The sequence below is a fragment of the Lontra canadensis genome, unplaced genomic scaffold (genome assembly GCF_010015895.1).
Source record: "Lontra canadensis isolate GAN:19392208 unplaced genomic scaffold, GSC_riverotter_1.0 scaffold35, whole genome shotgun sequence".
Lineage (NCBI taxonomy): Eukaryota > Metazoa > Chordata > Mammalia > Carnivora > Mustelidae > Lontra > Lontra canadensis.
This window is the reverse complement of record NW_022631029.1, coordinates 17,362,246-17,385,515: the sequence shown is the minus strand read 5'-3', so window position 1 is coordinate 17,385,515 and position 23,270 is coordinate 17,362,246. Positions and strand designations below refer to the sequence as shown.

The 23,270-nt window shown below is 39.3% G+C and overlaps 1 non-coding gene across 1 annotated transcript; it reads right to left on the bottom strand.

Moving 5' to 3' along the window:
* Positions 1–4,891: 4,891 nt before the first annotated feature.
* LOC116874136 lies at positions 4,892–5,032 on the bottom strand. The gene has a single exon (XR_004383938.1). It is a non-coding gene; the product is annotated as a U4 spliceosomal RNA (small nuclear RNA).
* Positions 5,033–23,270: the final 18,238 nt, after the last annotated feature.

Sequence of the window (23,270 nt, the reverse complement as noted above, 5' to 3'; positions counted from 1 at the left end):
AAAGAGACGAGGGGTTCTGGTAGCAAGGTAGTGTCTTACATAACATATGGTAATCACAGATATAGCATCTCATCACCTCTGCGTGTTTTCTAGAAGCAAGTCACAGGTCCTTGCCCCACACAAGGGAGGGGGTCATGCATAAGGGTCATGGATATTATCTGTCAACCACACTTCTTATCTGTTTTGAGGCCAAGAATAAATCGGTTGAGGAGAGCAGCAGTATTTTTCAACCATACCTTAAGTAACACTACTGGTAGAATCCAGTGAGGAGGAAAGGAACATTTCTGTTTCCATTTAGCTTCCTTGATAGGAACACAAGTGACATAATCTTCTGGAGCACACAGATGATTAAACATGTGTTTTACTTGCTCTACACAGTGATTTTTTTTTTTTTAAGTTGTGACATCATTTAAAATTTTGGAGTAATAAGTAAAAATTTTTATTTGTGGTTCCATTTTAAAAAATAGAAAGCTCTAGTAGCTTGGGACTCTAACTTCCTACATAGAAAAATTGGCTAGGGCTTAGTTGAAGAAACCCAAATTTTATAGTTGGGTTTACTGAAATCTCTACTACTCAGAAACCAAATGCACACTTACCCTGAGATCTAGCCTGTTTGTACTCATTTATTATACCTGCTCGATTTCTTTGGGCATTTGAGATAGATATCCTCAGGACCATTGGTTACCCAGTCCCAAAGGGCATTGTTATTCTTACTGTGTCTTTAATCCCCCTGCTGTAGTTATAGTAGTATGTACTATAATAATCTGTTAATTTTACGTCTATAGAACATAATCATTACTTTGTAGAATTTTCAGGTGAATGGTTACTACACTGAAACCAGCTCTCTCCTATTCTTTTATCCGAACGATGGTTTCCTGTACCTTAGTTTCAGCCACCGCAGCCATATGAATAGACGAAATGAACTAGGGAATTGTAAATACTTGGGAGAACAGATGTCTGCCTAACCAGGTTTTATTCTCAGGGAGCTGATAATCTAGAAAGGAATATATGATATTAGGCATAAATATATCAATAATGTATAATTTATAACATATTATCTTATACATTTAGCAATTAGATTTACCTTCTAATATCTATTTTTTTATAAATTTATGAATTTATATATTTCCCATATTTTTTACTGCTATTTTTTGGAAATATTGACCAAGTTGTGATGAAGAATTCTTTCTTTTAAAAGAAAAAAATTGATTTTTGAGTAATTGTCTTTGCTTTTTTCTCAAGAAACTGTATTTGCTGAAGTTTTTAGTTAATGAATAAACTGTTGATCTTTTAAACTGTTGATATTTTTGTTTTTTATAGTTCCCAGGAAAAGGTAGACTTGTGATTAATCCCTTGGGATATGTTTACATATTTTACATATTTTTAAAACAGGTATTAAATCCCTTAATTGTAGGGAGTGGTCAGGTTTGTAATCTCCTAGGCAAGCATTCCAACAGGCATTTAGAAATCCGTAGTTGTTTTATTTGTTTACATGGTAAACATTAAAGATATGACCATTTTAAAGATTTTTGTGTATTTATTTTAGAGAAAGAGAGCATGTATGCACAAGTGCTGGGAGGGACAGAGGAAGAGGGAGAGAGAGAATCTTGAAGCAGACTCCCTGCTGACAGCACAGCCTGACCTAGGGCTCAATCCCATGATCCCCGAGATCATGATAAGCCAAAATCAGGAGTCGGCTGCTTAACTTACTGAGCCACCCAGGCGCCCTAAGATATGTCCATTTTAATTTCTTTCATGTCATACCTTCTTTATCCATCCCATAAAATTTGTAAGTGACTTCAGATCAGGGGCCTCCTTAGTACCTAGAACAGAGGTTGACCTTGAGCAATATGTGGGTTGACTTCAGCTGGTGATGTGTTTGGTTGAATTAGTGTCCGACACTCAAGAATTGCAACTTTGCCTGCAAGTCTTAATTTTTCTTTTCTCTTTAAAAAAAAAAAAAAGTGCATAATGCTTTATTCACTATTTTAATAAAACAACACTAGTTCGACTTTAGGAAAACTGGTTTCTCCATTAGGAGGGTGAATCTTAGTACAGAGTCTATACGGGAGTCTGTTGGCTGCGAAGTAATACCACATTGCACTAGTGTTGATTGCTCACATATCTGGTGTCAGCTGGGGTTACCTAGGCAACCTGGCTGATCTTGGCTATATTCACTTGTATGCCTGTGGGGTGGCTGGCTGTGGGATGATCTAGGTTCATCTAGATGGTCTCTGACTAGAGTGACTCAGCTTTGCTTCACGTATTTCTTATTCTCCCCCAATTTAGCCTAGGCACGTTCTCATACTGATGGCAGGAGATGAGTGGGTTGGGAGAGTGTGAAACACACACAGAAATACACAAACCTATGTTCAAACCTATTTCTGAGTCACGTTTGCTGGTATTCCATTGACCAAATCAAGTCATGTGGCTCATCTGAGCCTCTAAAGGTAAGGTGGAATGTGTAGGCCGGAGGTCCTTGCAGACTTACAGGGGCTCATCCTTGTGTTCTCTCTCTGCCACATGTGCTGTGGTCTTCATGCTGATGACTTATTTCAAAATCCAGGGTGTACTAATACTATATGTGTGGCCAACCTTTGCAATCTTTTTTTTTTTTCTTTAGTGGCTTTTATTTTTATTATTTTTAAAAAGCTTTTCCTTATTTATTTGAAAGAGAGAGCTTGCAGGAGCAGGGGGGAGGGACCGGAGGAGAAACAGACTCCCCACTGAGCAGGGAGCCTGAGGCAGGGCTCCATTCCAGGACACTGGGATCCTGACTTGAGCTGAAGACCTATGCTTAACTGACAGAGCCACCCAGGTGCCCCTCTTGAGTGGCTTTTAGTGTATATGTTAGTTAGTTGGGGTTTTTTGGTTTTGTTTTGTTTTTTCCTGGTGGAAAAAAAAAATCCAGAAACGAATCCTTATTGAAACCTTGGTTTTAATATACACTCTATGACTTAAGTAAAAATTTAATACTATTAAATGTAAAAAACTCCTACGTTATTGGGAATACACTGTATAAAATTGCTAATTTTGCTTAAAGGTGGAAATACTGGGTTAAAATAGCAACAGTAATTAACAGTCTAACCTAAAAACTCCCCTTGGTTAAGTAATTTTTCTGTTCATTCATTTGTTTATTCATTCATTTGTTGAACAAACATTTGTCAATCCTCAGGTGTGGTGAAAAAGTAAGGACTTCATAGAACTTTTTTTATTTTGAATGCAAGGGTATAAAAGACTTGGGTTTTCTTGGTGTAAGTTCTGTCTTTGCAGGACGATTCATTTTGCTAATTTATTGTGATTTTCATTTTTAAATAAAAAGATAGGCAGATTTGGGCTAATAGTATAGAAGTGCATACCAAAACACACACACACACAAAAACAAAAAAAAACAAAAACAGTGGATCTGAAAAGAGGATTGAATGTTTTAAATTTTGCTTCAAACAAGAGAACCATCTCCAGGCTACAGAACAAATTTTTCTTCTTAAGGCACGTTTTGGTATACCTACAGCCATTCACATCCGCAATAAACGTTGATGTGAAAGTGTTACAGTTTTGTTTTAGTAAATTCCATGAGTAATTGTCCCCCCAGCACTTGCTAAGTTGATGCTTCCTTTTTTAATGGCTGTAATATATTTGTAAACATGTTTCTTAACTTACTTGAAAACATGTTGGTTCCATCTCATTTATTTGCAGACAACTTACTGTCTGTTGAATGTTTAGCTTCTTTTTTTCTAATGACTCCTTTGAAATATTATTTTAATGAACCTATGAAACACATCATTGTATTCTTTATATTGTGGTTGGACTGCTAATGAGACTCATCCATTAAGTAAATGGTTCTGTAGGCAATGCAAATGTAATAAATAAAGTTAGTCTGTTCTTCTTTACTACTTTTCTGCTGATGGGCATACCACATGCTGAGAAGGTAATGTTTCATGACCAAAACAGTTCAGTTGGTAGGCGGATTGGGAATCTTTCCATTAAAAAAAAAAAAAAGAAAGAAAGAAAGAAAGAAAGAAATCATAAAAGCATACTTGCAACTCCAACTTTTTTTTTTTTTTTATCAAATCATAAGGCAGTGTATTTTCAGTGCAGGCATTATATTTCAAGAAGGTATGCCTTGTAGAAGAAATTAAATATTCGATTCATAGAAGAAAAAATGCTTCTCTGTAAATTTTTTTTCTAAGAAAACGACATCAGTATAATGGATCCCATCAAAAAACTAGATTCAGGTCCTTCTCAATTTGCTGTTTTTATGAACTTGGTTTTCTGCCTTATCAAAAGGAGAAACAGGTGTCAAAAATCTTATTGCAAGAATGGCTTTGCTGGAATTACCAGTTACATCGTTGACTCCCAAGTTTCTTCATTGTTACAGTAAAATGTTACAAGGATTTACTCCTCAATATTTAACTGGTGAGAGCCATTCTTCTTTGAGGTTGTCACTGCTTCTTTTCACACTCGGAATGGAATAGTTTTGCAGGCTTATGGCTGTTTCGATTGGTGAAAACAAGATGGCATTGCCAATTGGTTATTTTTCTACTACTCTTATGGATAGCATAGCCTAGCTGAACTGGCAGAATTTCTAGATCTTTACAGCTTCTAAGAACAAAAATATGAATTGGTGTGCATTTTCTGGAGTCCTCTCAAAGGAGTCACTGTGGGTTTGGGCACAGACATAGGCAAATGTTGGCAGAGAACAAGCATTTCTTCTCTAGCCAGGCCTTTGCCTTTGCTTGAAACCCATTGCCCTGGGGGTTGGTGTGGTAAGAAATGAAATATAAAAGGGAGAAGAGGTAAGATCAAGCTTTGCACAGCAACAGAGCTTGAAAAACTGATCTCCGCTTTGGGAATGATTTTCCTATCAAGAGGTTACTGGTGCACCTTGAGGTAGCAAATGTTACCTTAAAAAATTAATCACTTGAATGCATTTATGTGTCAGAACACGTGTACAGACAGGTCCTTTCTCAATTAGCAATAATTGCGCCTCGGATAAACCTCATTGGCTACGATACTGCCACTGCGCAAAGCTCAGTCAGGTCCTTTTTTTTATAACTGATGGCAAGTCATAGTTTTTAAAAATGTTTATTTTTCTTAAATTACATAAAAGAGTGGTAGTCCTTCATATTGATGTAATCTAAGTTTCAATCAACTGCTCTAGGGTGGGATTTTATTGCTTCATTCCTTTTAAAGATCGTCGGTAGTGGAAAGTGACGAGAGTGTTAGTGTCTTTAAACAAAGGTACCCTTATGAATTTGACAAAAGGAACAGTGTTCTCTTAAGCATGATTTTGTGGCTCTTCTAGATCCTTGATGTAGTTCATCATTGTCTCATCTACAAACTCTGCTTTCCCTCCTTGCTTGGGTCCTAGAAATCGTCATGATTTCTCTTTCTGAGCTTGAAAAGGCAGTTTTCAGTCAAATGTCTTCCATAAGGAAAAGACAGAAAATAAACTTGATGGAGGACCTTTTTGAAATGATGATTAATTGCTTTTTAACGGAATTATTCTAAAGATATGCTAAGCTACTCAGCAGTAATTTAAAGTTGGCAGTCTGTGAACAGTTCCCCGTCTGCTCCACTGAGGTCAGCCAGCTTCTGTTGGATGACTGTAGTTGTAGAGTTTGAAAGCAAAGTGCAAAATGCGATCCTTAAAATTGGAGCTGTCACGTTACATTATGTCACATTTGATGACCAATCACAAGAGAAAGTAATACATAATTTTTATAAACCAAAAGCAGGCTCACTGGAATTCTGGTTGTCCACCATTGTTAGGCTACAACTTACCTTCTGGCAGAAATGAACAGAATGCAGGGCTTTTAGAGGGGACACTGAAACAAAAAGGAAGTTTGTCTCTTGTTGTGCACGGTTCTGTCTGTGGTGTATTACAATACAGTTGGGAGAAAGATAGGGATTCTACTCACTGATTGTAAATTGCAGCCTAGACCAGCAGGAAAAATAAGAAAATATTATTAATAGGGCCACAGAGGATTTTGTGTCAAGTGGTGTTGAGAAATTTGGCGTGGTGCCTGTAACATATCTGGGGGATCACGAGGAAGTGGCATTAGAATTCATCACTACCCCTCTTCTCTACCATGTGTACGTAGACTTATTCCAGGGGAGATCTAAACACACAGCAGAGTCAATTGCTTGAGTTATAGCTATAGAGCTATAACTTTTCCCTTTCTTTGCATGCTATTTTTCTGTAGTTCTACCTTAGACCAATAGAGAATGTGTCTATTTTGATCAGCATTATGATCGGATAAGTCCCTTGCCCTATCCCTCGGTCGACCTGAACCTCTATTCCCCACGCTAACAAAATTACAGACAACGTCCTGTATCTTAATGGATTGTGCAAAGTAAATACTTTTTCTGGAAATACTAGTATTGATCTAGTAGGCACCTGTACACCTAACAATTTATGCTGAGTTATTCTGGAGTTTTTGGTATATTGATTTACATTTTAAACAATTATGTAGAAGATCTATTTCATTACATGGACTAAGATATGCAAAAACATAATCATGCTGTAACTCAATTTGATTTTTATTTTATTCTATCAGGTTGTTGAGAAGAATGATATAAATAAGTTAGGGATGGTCTTTCTCTTTTTCCTGGGTTTGACCATGTTCTGGGGATGGAGCAGGGTCCCTTCTGGTCCCCACAGTCTTCTGTTTACTCTGGTGTCTGAGGAGACACCCACTGTCCTACATGGTCCTTTCTGTGTAGACTGTGGCTCACTGGGACCCGCATGTTGCTGCTGTCTGTAAAGAAACTGGGTCATGAGGTTTCTGTTCTGCCCATGGCATTCATGGAGGCACAGGGCCCTTACCTTTCATAAGGTGCTTGAGCACACAGGAACTTTGGGTAGAATGTGAAGTGTCTAAAATCCTGAAGGGAAAAGTCAGCAACAAGAGCCTTGTTGTTCTCGTAGAGTTCTTCCTTGTGGAAGGAGGGACAGGTCTCCTGGATTCCCCAAATCGCTCTGGAGGTTGTGGCAAGTTCTGCGTCTTCATTGTCATTGCTTTTTTCTCTATACGTCTCCCTACTTCCAGCCCAGGTTGTCTTAGATGGAGAGAGTGGTGTTTAGAGTTGGGGCAGAGAGAATCCATGTTCTTGGTCATGATGTTTTCTCGTATTTTTGCCTTTTATTTATTTTTTTTGGTAACTCGATTTCATTGTGTAAATCCTAGGTATCAAGAAACAAAAACCAGACAGACTTTCCCTCAGCTTTCTGCCTCGTCACGTTACTCCCCAGAAAAAACGAGTAAGGAAGGTCTAGCTACCTGAATGACGAATAGGACAGGTGAGGAAAGAAGAGTCCTGAGAGTAACCAGTAAGTGATAACTGGAAACAAATTTCTATCGACGCTCATTTTTTAGTGAGAGAATATCAGTCTTCGTATGAGGAGATGATAGTGTTCAGCGGGCATAGAAGTTGGATACTACCAATATGAGGTTGATTTGGGGTCCTCATCGTTAATCACTCTGGGCACGTAGTGTAACTTTTCTCCATCAAAATTAGCTGGAAATGGTGCTGATGATAAATTCCTTGAGGAGATTGAATAAGGAATCTTGTATGACAGCATTTGCTTTAAAAGCCAACGAGTATAAGCTTATTCCATTTTCCCTCAATCTGTTTAACTTCTTCATTTCTAACCACTCTGTGTAATTCTCAGCTTTCAGCGCCTCCGGAAAATATTTTTACCTCCTCTGAGTCTGAGTTAAATTTTTGGCTCCTCATTCAAAGCCAAAATCTTGTCAGTCTTGAGGTTCTTTTCTTACTGTGTTTCATGTTAATTTTAAACCTTAATTTGACGAAAGAGGGCAACTCAGTGTTTATAAGATTATATAAACTATCTGGTTGTCGTCAGAAAAAAAGGATACTCCATTTTTTTTTTTAAGGCTTCACACTAATGTGATTATATACATAATGCCACAGAACTGTATTTTTAAAAATGGTTAAGAACGGAAAACTTGGTGTTACAAGTAGTTGACCATAATAAAATTTTTTTCAAAGACATTCAGTGCCTAAACCAAAATATTGATAATGTCAGAATTCCAGACACTCTATTTTTTATATACTTTATTTATTTATTGATACAGCCAATATGATGTGGGGAAAATGATGTGGCGTTTCCTCGAAAAATTAGAAATAGCTTATGATCCAATAATTTTGCTCCTGGGTGTTCACCCAAAGAAAAGAAAAACACTTATTTGTATAGATACCTGTACCCCTATGTTTATTGCAGCATTTTTACAATAGTTAAGGTGTGGAAGCAGCCCAAGTGTCCATCAGTAGTTGAGTGGCTAAAGAAGTAGTGTATATATACAGCAGAATATTACGTAGGTCCTTATTTTATTTATTAGATTAAGGGACCAATACAGTCTTTTCATTGTCTTTCAAATTATGCCAGGTGATCGGCTGCCTGCCTTTCAATGCAAAGATCTGTCATGCTTTTAAACTTTGCTCATGTAATTGTTCATTCGGTAACTACTTCCTAAGCTCGTGATGCACACGGGGCACTGACCCACGTTCTGTGAGCATTTCGCTGACAGCCCAGCGTGCAGCCTTTGCCTAGCTCTCATTAAAATACCCGTGAAGACACAGAAAGAAAAAAGAAACCACAACCCCCCTAATAAGGATGGAAGTCAGTCGCACTCTGAAATTTGGGAAAGAATGATCCTCATTTTAAAGCAGACAGCTGGCTAGAGGCATTGTCTCAGAGATAAGCACATAGCATCTCCTACTTTCAGTACGTGAAAAAGATGTTGGAGAAAAAGATGGGGGGAGGTAATAGTGTGTTATTCTCAAGGTATGGCTCTCAACACAGAGTACACAGGGCAGTAAAGAAGATTTTATACAAGTACTTATGACTCGTGATCAGGTGTTCTTTCCAATTTCTGCTGCCTTTGTCTTCCTGTGGATTCTTCAGGTTTCTGCAGAGTTTACACATCTGTGATTGTAAAATGCAGCGCTATAATTGAACAGATTTTAAGTTCACCATGTAAAATGATACTGCTTATTTAATCCTTTGAAATAAAATAACAAATTTAGCGTAGTATTGTCCCCCACTCCCAAAAGGCTTAAAACAGAACTACCCTTGTGATCTAATGTGCCGCGTGGACCTTACCAACTCAAAACAACCCACCTTCGTAAAATAAATGTTCTCTCTCAATAATTGAGGAATTATCCTATAGTCTGTTATCGTGCATATTTTGCTTAAAATAATTCAGGTCATTTCATGTGTGTATAGTTCAACTTTCTAACTAGATAATAAACTCATTGATGTTAAGGTTTGTCCTTGGTTTACGTCTCTCAAGAGCAGCTAATGGAGCCTTTAGCATCTGAGGGGCAAGGATGACAGAAGTCCTGAAGTGGATTAGCAGTGTCTATCATGGGCACCAGAACAAAGCCTGGAGGTCATGTGCCACATATTTGTTAGTTCTGGCTATTGGGACATGATATATGTATTCGTTATGAAGAGAGTCACCAGGGAAAAAAGCGCCCATTTTTTTTTTAATTCTTTTATTTCCTATCATTATTCAATTTCCATTGCAGGTTCTATTTTCACTTGGAATTTATTTTTGTAAGGTTTTTAGTAAAATTATCTAAGACTCTTAGGTTAAAATATAGCAGTTATGTCACTATTTCCATAATAAGATCTCTATTGGTTTAACTGCTAATGTAGAAAAGGGGAGTTGAGAGAACAAAACTTAAGAAAAAAAATTATCCACCCAAAAAAGCCCAATAAAGATTTTGAGACACCAGAACTTGTGCCAGAGCCTAAATTGACATGTTTACGTTTAAAATCCAACCAGAGGTATTACAATCCATCTGTTTCGTCCAGGCTTCGAGGGAGTGATTGGCTACTTTCAGAATCTGCTCTTTTGGGGAAAAAAGGATCCCGAGGTTCTCTCTCTCTCTCTTTTTTTTTTTTTTTTTTTTTGATTGCAAAGTCTTTAGTAGTTCAGGGGAACATCAAGAATTAACATGAATAACAATGAGGTGAGAACCTGGCCCACAGTGTTGTCTGGGGCTGATTTCTACACGGTGCCTGGAAACAAAAGAGCTCGAGTTGGTTTCTGTGAGAACATCTGCTCGGCCGCACAATGCAGTTAATTTCAGTCACTCGTGTTTTGATTCACAGCTGTTAGGAAGTAGGGATTCCACTTTTGTCATATTGGCTACAAATATTTCTTTCGAGCAGATGGGATTCTTCTTTCTGAGGGAGGAAGTAAAATCCAAGAGGGTAAATGAGAAGAGGTAAGGAGCTGGGATAAAGGGATGGGCTAGAATCCCTTTCGCAGGTGTGTGAGGTGCTGAGAGCCGATGGTTGTCAGAAAGGCTGTGGGTGTTGCACTTTATCTGGTATCTGAAGCTAATTTTCTCATCTTCTGTGGATGTATTAGGTGAGAACTGGGAAAAGGAGTATTACTTTCAGACCTTCCTCGTTTTAGGATACTGAGAAGAAATACAGCATGTGGGCTCACAGTGAATCTTTGTTCATTTAACCAAATAATGAGGAGATTTTGTGGAAGCTAGGTTATTTTCGGATTCTGAGATCTTAAATCCAGGAAGGAAAAAAGAAAGAAAAGTTAACATCCATGGAAAATATTTGAAGACCAAAGAGCCAAATCACTCATTTTATATATAAACACACAGATGCATGAACGCATATTTGTATATTTGTGTATTACAGTAATATACGTCTTTTTTAATTGAAGTCTGTAAGTGTATATATTCACTTACACAGAACAGAAATAGCAAATGTGGCGATTGGTACGGGATATCTGCCATGGACGTGGGCTATACAAGCTATTGTCTAGATGGTGTCTTCTGTTCCTCATCCCTTCCTTCACTCCCCACAAGAAAGAGGGCATTGAGGGTTGAGGGTTGCTTGAGGGTTAAGAAATGGAGGTCATACAGCTGTTGAGCAGCATGTTGAGGTTTGAGGTGGGCCTTCTGACCCCCACCCCTCCCCAAGCTGCATTCTGTTTCCACTGGCCCAGGCTTTACTTAGTTCTGAAGGAAGGCTGACTCTCATACACCCGTTGGTAATTTATACGATCTAACAAATACGCTGTGCAGTCCCCATGGCGGTGCCACCCTTGTGTGTCGTTGTTTTCCGTATTCACTGGAGCTGTTCAGATCTGTCATATCATGAGAAACAACATGTATCAGATCTTTCCTTAGCACCATCCAAGGAGGCTAGCAGCTGGAAATCTTTACTGTCCTTCCTGAACTCCGTTTTGGAAGACAAGAGTGTGGTGAAGGATTTTTCTATCAATACCAGGTACAAGAAACAATTTGGTATATACGCTTTGGATGTTAAAACTATTGGAATTTTTGAATAGTTTTGGTAATTTTTATCGAGATAGTAAGATGCAAATTTTCATGATATAGACTGTTGTGTGGAAAATCAAACACATACGGTCTGTCATGTATTGTGACAATGTCAGGCAAGTCTTCAGGGTAGTAGCAATTAATAGAAATACTAGACTTCAAGTGGAATGTGGTAGAATGTGGGCAATTTCCGTGTTTTGTCTTTTTGACGCAGAGCAGATTTATGTTTCTGTCTGGAAAACTTGTTCTGTCATGCCTCCTGCTTCATCTCAGATCTGACGCTTTTCTCAAGGTCTCTATGCAAATGCGAAAAAATAACTTTTGGAATTTTTTTTTTTTTTTTACAAATGGCAACTTGAACATACGATGTTTCAAACTGTGGGAAATGCCCAGGCTTGACAGTCATGCGTGATTACATATGTCAGGGTTCGCGCCGGTGTCCCTATGAAGAGTTCCCTAAGTTTGATTTCAGACTGTTTTCATTAGGGAGCCTTCAGACATTCCAGTCTCGCAATGCTCTCTCCTCAGTCCCTTCTTGCTATCCCTGGACTCTTAAGAAATCTGGATTGATCCCCTTTCTCGTGTGGCTTCCCAAGGATGCTCTGAGCATGTCTGTCTCATTTCAGCACTCTCTTTCAGTACCACAACCCAGGCTTTTTGAGCACTCCTTGTGCTGTGGGCAGTACAACGTGAGGAACTTCTGCACCAAGAAAGTGGCCTGTGGGAGATATGGGCAGATTTTGTTGTTGTTGCTTGTTTGTTTTTGCCATTGTTTTGTAGTATTGTCACTAAGTTATTCTTACTTATATTCACTATGACAAAATGTGCTATGTATTTTTTTTTTAAATTCATGATTAGCCACAGAGGAAGAATGGTTGCATGGGTCCAGTATTTCTTTAGTCAGAAATTGTGTGCACCAAGCGGTGCCTGGGTGGCTCAGTCAGTTAAGCGTCTGACTCTTAATCTCAGCTCAGGTCTTGATATCAGAGTTGTGAGTTTGAGCCACACATTGAGCTCATTGCGCTCCATGGTAGACGTGGAACCTGCTTTAAAAAAAACAAAACAAAACAAAAAACCCGTATATACCAAGAATTGTTAAGAAATTATCTCATTTAGTTTTCCAGAGGAGGGTACTGAGGTGGAGTATATATACATATAGCTAGAAAGCAGTGAAGCCACAGTTTTTTTGGATTCCAGAGGTAGGCTTTTAGCCATTCTTTGACTATTTGAACTCCCCCAGTATTACTGCATCTCTTCCAAATGGGTAGGAAGAAATAGAAAATGCTTGTATTGTGATTTGTTTTTTCTACCCTTAGATAAAAAAGTATTCTTGGGGCACGTGGGTGGCTCAGTGGGTTGGGTCATGATCTCGGGGTGGGATCAAGTCCCACATCGGGCTCTCTCCTTGGCGGGGAGCCTGCGTCCTCCTCTCTCTCTCTGCTTGCCTCTCTGCCTACTTGTGATCTCTCTCTGTCAAATAAATAAATAAAATCTTAAAAAAAAAAAAGTATTCTCTTGTCAACTATACTTCAATTAAAAAATAAATAGAAGATTCTTGGGCTCCTGGGGGATTCCGTTGATAAAGCATCTGCCCTCAGTTCAGATCATGATCCCAGGATTCTGGAATGGAGCCTTGTGCCAGGCTCCCTGCTCAGCGAGGAGTTTGCTTCTCCCTCTGCCTCTCCCCGCAACTTGTGCTCTCTCTCTCTCTCATTCACCATCTCTCTTGCAAATAAATAAATTAAATGCTTTTTTTAAAAAAAAAAGATTCTTTAACATAGACCACAATAATTTATTACATAAGGCAAGAGCTAGTGTCACTCGTGTAAACTCAGCCAAAGAAGTATGTCAGTGAGCCTAGCTTCCTGTTGTAGAAAAGCAAAACTATAACTTAAGAATGGCTAAACGTTTGCCTGAGTTTTTATCTGTGTGTGGCCGAGGAAAGGATCAAACCAGTATATATAAATCAGCTTTCCATTTATTTTACTTTCTGACTACATCTCTAAGTGTAATGAACAATGCAGATTTCCTTTTGTTTGGTCTGACAGACTGGAACTGCAAGGATATGATTTGTTTTGTTTTAAAGCTGTCCCTTAGTTTGCTTCCCAAATACATGCTTTTCACTTCCCTACTCTCACTTCTCTTGGTTTTTTTTTTTTTTTTTCCTTACAAATTTTCCTGATTGTGGGATGCCTGGGTGGCTCAGTGGGTTGAGTCTCTGCCTTCAGCTCAGATCATGATCTCAGGGTCCTGGGATAGAGCCCCGAAGCAGGCTTTCTGCTCAGCAGGGAGCCTGCTTCCCCCTCTCTCTCTGTCTGCCTCTCTGCCTACTTATGATCTCTGTCAAATAAATAAATAAAATCTTAAAAATATAAAATAAGTTTTCCTGATTGTTCATGTAGTGCTCACTATTATCTGACATGATGCTCTCTAACAGAACTTCCCACAATGATGAAGATGTTCTACACCATGTAGAAGCCACTAGCCACATGTGGTTTTGAGCCCTTGAAATATGATTCTTGCAATAGAAGAACCAAATTTCTAATGTTAGTTAACTTAAACTAGAATAGCCACATGTGGCTGTGGGCTTCCATTTGGACAATTCAGATCTAATTAGCTTCTAACAGGTGAGGTCCTTCTTGACCACACAGTGTAAGAAATGAGACCTTAAAATCTGTGGGAGAATTTCAAGCTGTTCTCAAGTGTTATCAAACAAGACTATGTTCTTTAATAGATGAATTTTAACCAATTTTTTTCTGTAGCCCTTTAAGAGATCTTCTCATCTTCTTTGTAACTAAGCAAGAGCAAAAAAGGTCACTCACCTGTCTCGGTTTCCTTTTGCTTGGGTTTTGTACAGGCTTGAATGATGCACTTGCTTCTGAATCAGTCCAATGTGAGCACTTTGTATTTGCCATAATAAGAAACAAGTAGCAAAGTTGTCAGCCAGGAAGCAGGCCCGACTTGGTAGAGATTTTCAGAGTACATAAGAATACACAGCTTGCTGCTGATGTAAAGCATGTGGGGAAAGGCCTTGGAGAATTATTTTTCTTTCATGATTGAATGCTAGTACTTGCTGGTATGTGGAAAAACAGTCTCTTGCTTGTACAGGCAAACAGCTGTTGTTATTAGAAAAATAATCATTATGATAGAAAGCACACGTTATTCCTGTCTTCTGTCAGATCTGTCAGAATATGTTCTATGTTAAAATGTGTATGTTTCATCTGAAAAAATGTAATTGGAAATTTAGCATATTTAAAAAAAAGTTCTAAACCAGAAATGGGAGCATGTCCTCTTTTTTTTTTTTCTTATCCTCTATGTCAGCACTGCCCAATAGAAAGAAAATAAAAGCCACAAATGTGATTTTTAAATATTCTAGTAACCACATTTTAAAAAAAGATTAAAGTAGGTAGAAATTAAATTTAATGTACCTTTTTCAACCTAATATATCTAAAATATTTAAATATGTAATCATATAAAAAGTTAATGAGATCCTTTGTATTACTTTTTCTGTGATGACTCTTTGAAACTCAGTGTGTGTTTTATACTTAGAGCGCATGATATGACTAGCCACATATCATGCACTCCCTAGTGACACGTGGTTAGTGAGTATACCCAGTTGGACAGTGTACCCCTCAATCCTTACTCAAGGCATAGTGAGCTGTCTTTGAACTTTTTTTTTTTTTAAAGATTTTATTTATTTGACAGAGAGAGAGTGCATGAGCTGGGATAGGGGAGAAGGAGAAGCAGACTCCCGACTGAGCAGGGAGCCCAATATAGGTAGGCCTCTATCCCAGGATAGATATCCCTAACTCTAACCCTAACCCAACCCACTGAGCCAACCAGGCGCCCCTGTGTTTGAACTTCTGAGGGTATTTTGCCAAAAGGTAAAAAGGAATTATCAATTATTCAACAGAGATCATCAGTGAATCTACTACATGGCTGGTCATCAACAAATTTACTCTGAAACTTTGATCAAGAGGAAAGACAAAGGTAGGATAATACAGGGGCCAGATTTATGAATATGGTTATGGCTTAAAATTTCCCTTGATGCTTTTGGTCCATCCAGTTTTTCTTGCTCAAATTGTGGCAACATTTAAAGACATTTTTAATTCTAAGTTTGTGGCAGCTCTGTCATTTTTGTCTCTAGTCTAACACAGGAGCCATAAAATTGGGGATTTTCTTGTAAACTACTTTTTTTAAAAAATTTGCAAATCAGAGATTTTTTTATGGGCATAACTAATCTTTTATTCTATTAAAACAAAAAATATTTCTATCCCAATTAACTTCAGTTAGTACTTAAGATGTTTTTCTAATTCAGCTTTATTATTTCACAATTATATAAATCAAATACAAGTTTTTAAAAATGGAGATTCAGACTGGTTGTGTTGTAGAGGGCTATTTTCAGTTGATGTTAAAAAGGACATTATAAAAAATTCTGTTTCTTATATACGGCAACTGCATAGCTTCTTGAATGCAGACAGAAAAAAAATACTATTCCTCCTTGGCTACATCTATGTTAACCATGAATAGTCAATTGGTTTAATTAATACATTTTTTATAAGACTTAGGATATACAAATTCGGGTGAAACTCACCGGCTGCTTTGGAACTGTTTAAATACCTTTGTATAAAGTATAGTGTAATTTCTAGATTCTATTGCATCATCGGATATTTGAATCCTGAATTTTATGCTTTTCAAATCTCTTCCAGCCTAATTTTCATTTGAGTGTAAATAGTATAACCTGGCAGAGTTGGGATTCAGTAACTATTGGTCAGATGGGGACGGATGATATGGGTAAGCACAGAGTCCAGTCCATTGTAGACACTCAAGGTTAGAGCTCTTTGTGTGTGTGTGTGTGTGTGTGTGTGTATGTGTGTGATTGCCACAATATATATAAAATAAGAAGTATATATTTAAGAAGTATGATGTTATAGGAAGTTAAATACATGTACTTCATGTATTTATGTTTTTTCCATTCAAACTTCCTATAATCTGGAAAATTTTTTTAATAAGAGAAAAAGCTTTTAGTAGTTAAATGGTTTGAAATAAAAGAACCACAGTTCCAAATATATCTCACAGGACACGGTTCTTTTTCAGATGTGAAGTTGGTAGTATGAACAACTGTGTTTACCTCTTAGACTCCATTAGAAGCAAGGGACCTCTGCCTTCTTCAGGAAATAGCTGAATGGTTTCATATCTCAAATGTTACCTTTGTTTCCCCCTTGACTCATGGGAGAGCAAGCGTACAATTAAATTGATTTTAAATCACATTTAGCATTACGTATTGATTAGATACAAGTGCTCTAAAGCAAATGTCACATTGTTCAGCTCCAAAAAGCATCTGCATTGGATAACAGAAGCAATAGGAGCTCTCATTTCTGTTAAGTAATTCAGCCAATGTTATAAGTCATGAGAGTGAGATACACATGGTTAGTAAATGGTTCTCAAACCTTATTATTGTAATGCAGCCTTCAATTCAGTTTATTAGCTTGTTCTTTATTCTTATTTATATTTTATTACCTTGGAATACAGTCATAGGATCCTGGAAACGAAGATTTCTTTAAAAACTTTAGGAACAATTTATTTAAAGTCTTTTGTTAAGTGACGTCTAGGAGCAGACACAGTGTCGGCAAAGCCAGGTTTTGAGATAAGGGAGGGGAAAATGTTCCTCTGAGTCGGCTGTGATAGTATCTCTATGTCTCTGATTTTATTTCTGTCATCTTCATTTCTGGAGAGCAAATTCCTGGTTGTGTTAGAGGTGGAGGGAGTCCAGGGATGGGCGAGGGATAGAAGGTAGATATATAAAGTCTTATATTGATAAAAGCGGTTCTCCCCAAAACAATTGCCTTTTCACACCAGGGAGCCCCCAGAATGATAGCAGTAAGAGGAAAATTGGCCAGCGAGTGACCTCGCCATCACTCCAGCCTCTTGTGGGCTCCCACAGGCTCTGCCGCATACCTGAGATTCAGAAGTAGTGTGATTACTAACACCCATTCTCAGCTCAGCCAGCCCCTCTGGGGAGAAGAATGGGACCGCTGTTCAGCTCGTGTGTCCCCGGGATCTTCGTGACTTCCTGTTCCAGTGTTCTCTCTGATGATAGCAGGTGGTCAGATTTCCCTCCTGCTGCTCAGACAAGCTCAGCTAACCATCTCCTGGACCCACGCCCAGGGGCTAAGTCATCCTGGCTATGCTGGAAAGGCAGCAATGCTCTGTGCTTCAGGACGCAGATGCGGCAGCTACCCTGGTTCAAAATCTGACTTTGCCATTTAGTAGCTTTGAGATTGTAGGTGATTTTTTTTTTTTTTTTTTTTTTTTTACCTCTTATGGTAAAGTGGGGATATTAGTAGGACATGCCTCCTAGGGTAGCTGTGAAGACTTCCTGCTTTAATATATGTAAAGTACTTAGAGGGGTATATAGTATTGGTACGGGTGCGCACACATACATGCACGTATGTATAATGCTTCATAAACATGAAGGAACTATCCAGTAACCTAATGGCATTCGTCCTCCTTTACATCTTTCTTGTTGGACCCATGCCTCATTGGTGGGGTACGTAATATACAGAACTAGTGACGAAGGGCATGTGTATGTATTCAGGACGGTTACACCTGAATAAAGTGGGAGGATCACGAGGCACAGCTTGTATGGATATACATCAGTAGAGTAGATTTCCTTATTAAGGAACCAGGAGTGAGAAAGAAACCGCCAAGGTCCAGCAACCTGGGGCACGCATGAGAGTAGATGTGGGAGATGGCCTAGAAATGCATTCTTGGTCTTCTAAAAAAAAATGGACTAGTCATAGCCCATGCCTCTAAGGTGCTTAACAGATAAGAAAATGGGCAAAGACAGTAGAATGTGTAAGGTACCAGCCACCATGGGGGAGGGGCGCTGGAATCCACAGGTGGAAAGAATGGGAGAGAAATCTGGACAAGCCTCTGAGGGAGGCAGGACAAGTAGGAGCCAGCTGGGCCGTCGAGTGAGGAAGGGCACTCCAGGCAGAATGAATGAAGTAATGTAAAGGCCTAAAGGTACGAGTACTTCCTGAAATCCAGTGCAGAGTACCGTGTAGGTGAGGTAAGGAGAAGCGGTCTGTGACTTGGATTGTGCAGAAGCCTTCAGATCCATGCTAAGGTGTTCAGAGTGTCCTGGTGGTCATAGGAAGCCTCAGAAGAGTTTTGAGTGAGGAGAGTTTGGGGTCATGTTTGTAACAATAAATCTTTGGTCTGGCTGTCTTTCAGAGAAGGGATGTGAGCCGGACTTGGGGCTGGAGCTTCTTAGAAATATACCGCATCCTGGCTTTCTGCTTCCTAGGGCTGTGCTGTTCCTTTAGTTGAAAGCCACATTTAGTCTGCTCCCGGTGTTAGGTGGCAAGATGTAATTGTTGCAGGTATAAATAAGATTTTGCAATCCACCTCAGCAGACAACAAAACTGAGATTGATGGGTTTCCAATCTTGTGCTTCTGTAAAGACGACAGCAGTGAACAACCCTGTACATACATCTTTTAGGCACTTGTCCCATTATTTCCTTAGGATAAATTTCTAGAAGTGGTTTTGGTGTTTTGGGACTTTTGACATAATGGTCCCAGGACCACTGAGATACCTGTGATCATGGTAGATAAACATTTACAAAGTTTTGTGGGAAGGCTGAGAACGCAGATCCAGAAATGAAGTGTGCAGCGGGCAGCCACGCCTGGGTAGGCACACATGCCTAATTTTTCTCTTTGGACTTCTTTATATCACTGGTTCTCTTCCCTGGTTGCAGGAAGAGTTGATTGGATGAGTACCTAAGACTGACGGGGTGTTTGTCTATAATGACAAGTGCTTGACTGTAGTAGCAAATGATGAGCGGCCCTGGGGAGACATCACCACCCACTTGAGAGAGATCCATGAAGGGTTTATGACCCGTTTGAATCCTGATAGAGCATCGCTGTCTTGACCCTCAGGGAACCAATTGTCTGGAATGCTTGCTCTGTCACTCTGAGCGATGTGCTTAGAATCCCTTTGAAACCTGGGAGCCAGATTGTTTGTAAAACACAGAGTGAATTATCAAAAAGACCTAGAGATTGGAAATATTTTATTGTCCCGTTCCACAGCCATGTTTGCTAAGTATATTGATGAGAACACCGGAGCCTGTACCCAGGACGTTCACTTACTACATTCGGCTGTAAATTATTATTTGAAATTATGAGGCAATGAAATTTTAATTTTGATCAAACCTAATAAAAGGCTTTTGCAAAGTTTTTCCCTTTTATTCCTTGCCTATAGTAGGAATGTTTACCTACCAAATATGTTTCAAAAATTTTTAGAAATCTATAGAAATGTAAAAATTCATGTTTTTTATTAATAGCTACAAAATGCATGTCTGGTCTGTTGAATTTGTTCAGCTATGTGTGGAGGGGCGAGGGGCATCAGAGGAGGGTGAAGGATAGCCAGGTCCGAAGGAAGCACAGCGGACAGGGTTGGACAGCTTTGTCCTTAGTGCTCCACTTTCCTTGGATGCACCTTGAGAAAAACAAAAAAAAATGCAGAGAGAGAACCTGTAGAATCTCAAGGTTCTGTACTCTGTTCTGCTACCTATCCATCAGTCAGACCCCTTCCCCAACCCATTTCCTGCCCTTCCGGTTGGTTCCTTAGTCAAAAAGAAATGAGCTCCGCTTGCTCTGAACAGCTGGGCTAGGATCATTACTGTAGATTTCAGTTAGAGTACTATTATGATTAGTACAGGCATTGCCTGGTGATCCATATTCTCCATTTGCTTTTCTGTTTGCTTATAAAGAGGGTCTTGCTAAAATACACTAGCAGCATGTGGATGAACAAGGGCCTCTGGCGAAGAACAAGGTACTTTTTGCACCCAGGGAGGCTGCTCTTGGTTGGTTTTTAAAAGCTAATGGCTAGGGGGACCCCTGGGTGGCTCAGTTGGTTAAATGGCTGCCTTCGGCTCAGGTCATGATCCCAGCATCATGGGATCGAGTCCCACATCAGGCTCCTTGCTCAGCAGGGAGCCTGCTTCCCCCTCTGCCTCTGCCTGTGCTCGCTCTCTCTAACAAATAAATAAAATCTTAAAAAAAAAAAAAAAGCTAATGGCTAGGACTCTAAGAGGACAGTGGTCACAGAAGCTTTATTAAATTTTAAAATGGTTAGCTAAACTAAAAAAAAGAATAGGAAACTCCTGGATAAGTAGGTGTAGGTAGCATCAATATTGTTCTTTGAACAGTCTATTCTTCTAATTTGAAAAGAACAACTATTTGTCATGGTTCTTGTCCTTGAGCTGGCAGTTACCTAATTAAATGCATATGAAATTCAAAAGGCTTTACTAAGGGACAGTAATTTTCCTCCGTTGTTTTTAACGTTGCTGGGATGAAAGAATTACGTTGTGCAGATAATGGATGGATTCTTCCATTGCACGTTGAGGTCCTGAATCGACTAATCATGCCATGGTTATTCATCACTGTGTTACCTTATAATTTGAAGTTAAAGGTACCATTTTCATTTATTGCTGACGCTATGGGTAAAGTTGGTTCCAATTTTTGAAGACTGTGACCTGGGTGAGGAAGCTGCCCCTAGACAAGACCCCAGCATAAATCAAGACAGAATTTTAGTTTGGGATAGGTAATTGTGTACCTACAGGGAACATCCTGATTACTGGCGGTCTTTTTTTTTTTTTTTAATCTCCTTTGTAGAATGTATGGAACTTGAGATTTTCATATCTGTACTTGTTCTTTTGATGATAATTGATCTTTTGTTAAGAAAAGATTATCTTGTTAAGAAAACAAGATTATTTTGTTAAGAAAACAATTATCTTTTGATAATTGTTCTTTTGATGATAACTGATAATTGATCAATGTATTGGTTATTTGCCACTCTCTGTCTAGTCTCTTCCATTTCGGTCCTGTGGATTTGTAGCTCATTTACAGATTAGATCTGGACCTGATTAATAGGATGGTTAGCCGGGAAATCAGAAGACTGGAGCTGAAAGCATTTGAGAGTTCTCCTACTTTTTCCATGATGGAGCATTGCAGTTGGCAGTGATTACCCCATCTAGTGGCCTTTGCTCCCTACCCCATGCTCCAGCCTTCACTGGGCACCCAAATTACCATTGTCTCCTTTGCCTTGTGAGGTTGTAGGGGTGTCATGGCTTCCTGCACTCTGAGTGCAGCCACCTTCCTTGTCTGTTCCTTTCTCTGCCTGCCCTTCTGTCAAGTACCCTTTTGTTGCAGTTTCTTCATGTGAACCATCTGAGTTGGATTCTGTTTCTTCTGGGACCATCATATAGTAGTGACAGGTCATTCATTGAGTATGAGTGAGTCTCAGACTTGAGTGTGCTTCAAAGTCCATGTTCTTGGGATCTCCACCCCTTGGGAGATTCTTGGAGTAAATCTGAGTCCCAAGATTCTGCATTTTATAGAAGCCCTCAGGTAGTTCTAATATTTTGAGGCACTCTGGCCTTGGGAGAAGGTATATGGAGGACTTGAGACTGATCCCTACAAAGCTGTGCAAATGGACTCCTAATTGGAACTGGAGCCAAAATGTTCCTCTGCTTGTTCCTCTCTCTCCACGGTTACATGTCACATACAAACAGGATATTCTCATCCAAAATAAAACTTAGACCAACTGGTCACATGTATCTGGTTCTCTTTTAGCAGAGACCGTCCCTCATCATTCAGGACCGAGTGTATGTTTTACTCACCTGCTCTGCTTTTAATGTCACTTAATACCCGTCACCTTAAAGACTGTTCACAGTTGTCCTTTGCAAGGCTCCATTTTGATCTGGGCGGCAAACAGGAATGCTGGCTGGCTTGGGGATATCACATTGCATTTATTTGCCAGCTCACACATTTATTCAGCACCTACCATTTGAAAGGCGTGGTCTGGGTCAGGGTTGGCAAACTACAGCTTTGGGCCAAATCAACCCTCAGGCCGTTTTAGTACATAAAGATTTATTGGAAAACAGCCATGTCCATTTATTTGCATATCATCTAAGGCTGCCCTTGTCTTACATTGGCAGAATTAATAGCAAAAGAAACGTATGGCTTATAAAGCCTGAAATATCTACCATCTGACACTTAACTGAGAAAGGTGACAGAGCCATGGACTAGATCCTCAGAATGCATTGTAAGTAAGGTAGGCATCATCTGTCATTCATCCCTGGTGACACAGCAGTGACAAAGACGTCCCCAAACCCTTCCCTCGTGAGACACTTCTTATTAGGGATACAGAAGGCAGTAAAGAAAATGAGATAGATAATATATTATAGAGTGGTAAATTTTAGGGAGAAAAATAAAGCCAGGACAGAGGATGAACCTTGCTGTGAGTGGAGGGTGCTCTGACGTACAGGGGAGGACTGTGAGTCCTCTGTGGAGAGAAAAACCACAGGCTCATTTTCCTAGTATTTTTCTTCTGTGCATTGCCCTTCATGTTTTTTTCCCACTTCTATAATCAACATTTGCAGGGTCTAGCAAATTTTACATGGAAAATAAAGAGTTATTTTTCAACAGTGGGGGTCCATTCATGATAGAGAGCTGGTGGAAAACATGGAGGTGATCCTTTGGCATTGGAAAATTCTTACTCTAGGAAGCATTTTTCACATTCCTCTTCTTCAGCCAAGGGGAGATGTGGGCCACAGAGCAGGCACATGTTTTACTCCAGCTGAATCCTCAAGTTGGTGTTCACCAGTACTGGTGGTTCTTGGCAAAGATAGCGACTTCTGGGGAGTGACACAGTGCAGTTTTTCAGTGTGTAGTCATTACCAGTTACTGAGATGGAGTGGGGGGATACATGTAAGATTTAGGGGTTAGTGAATGTATTGCTAGCTGATCTTCAAGTTTTTACCTGTTTTAAGTGATAGAAAGTGCCTACATCAGATCTATTTGCATCCTGTTCCCCTTTGATGGCAACATTTAGGTAGAAACCTACCATCATACATGGC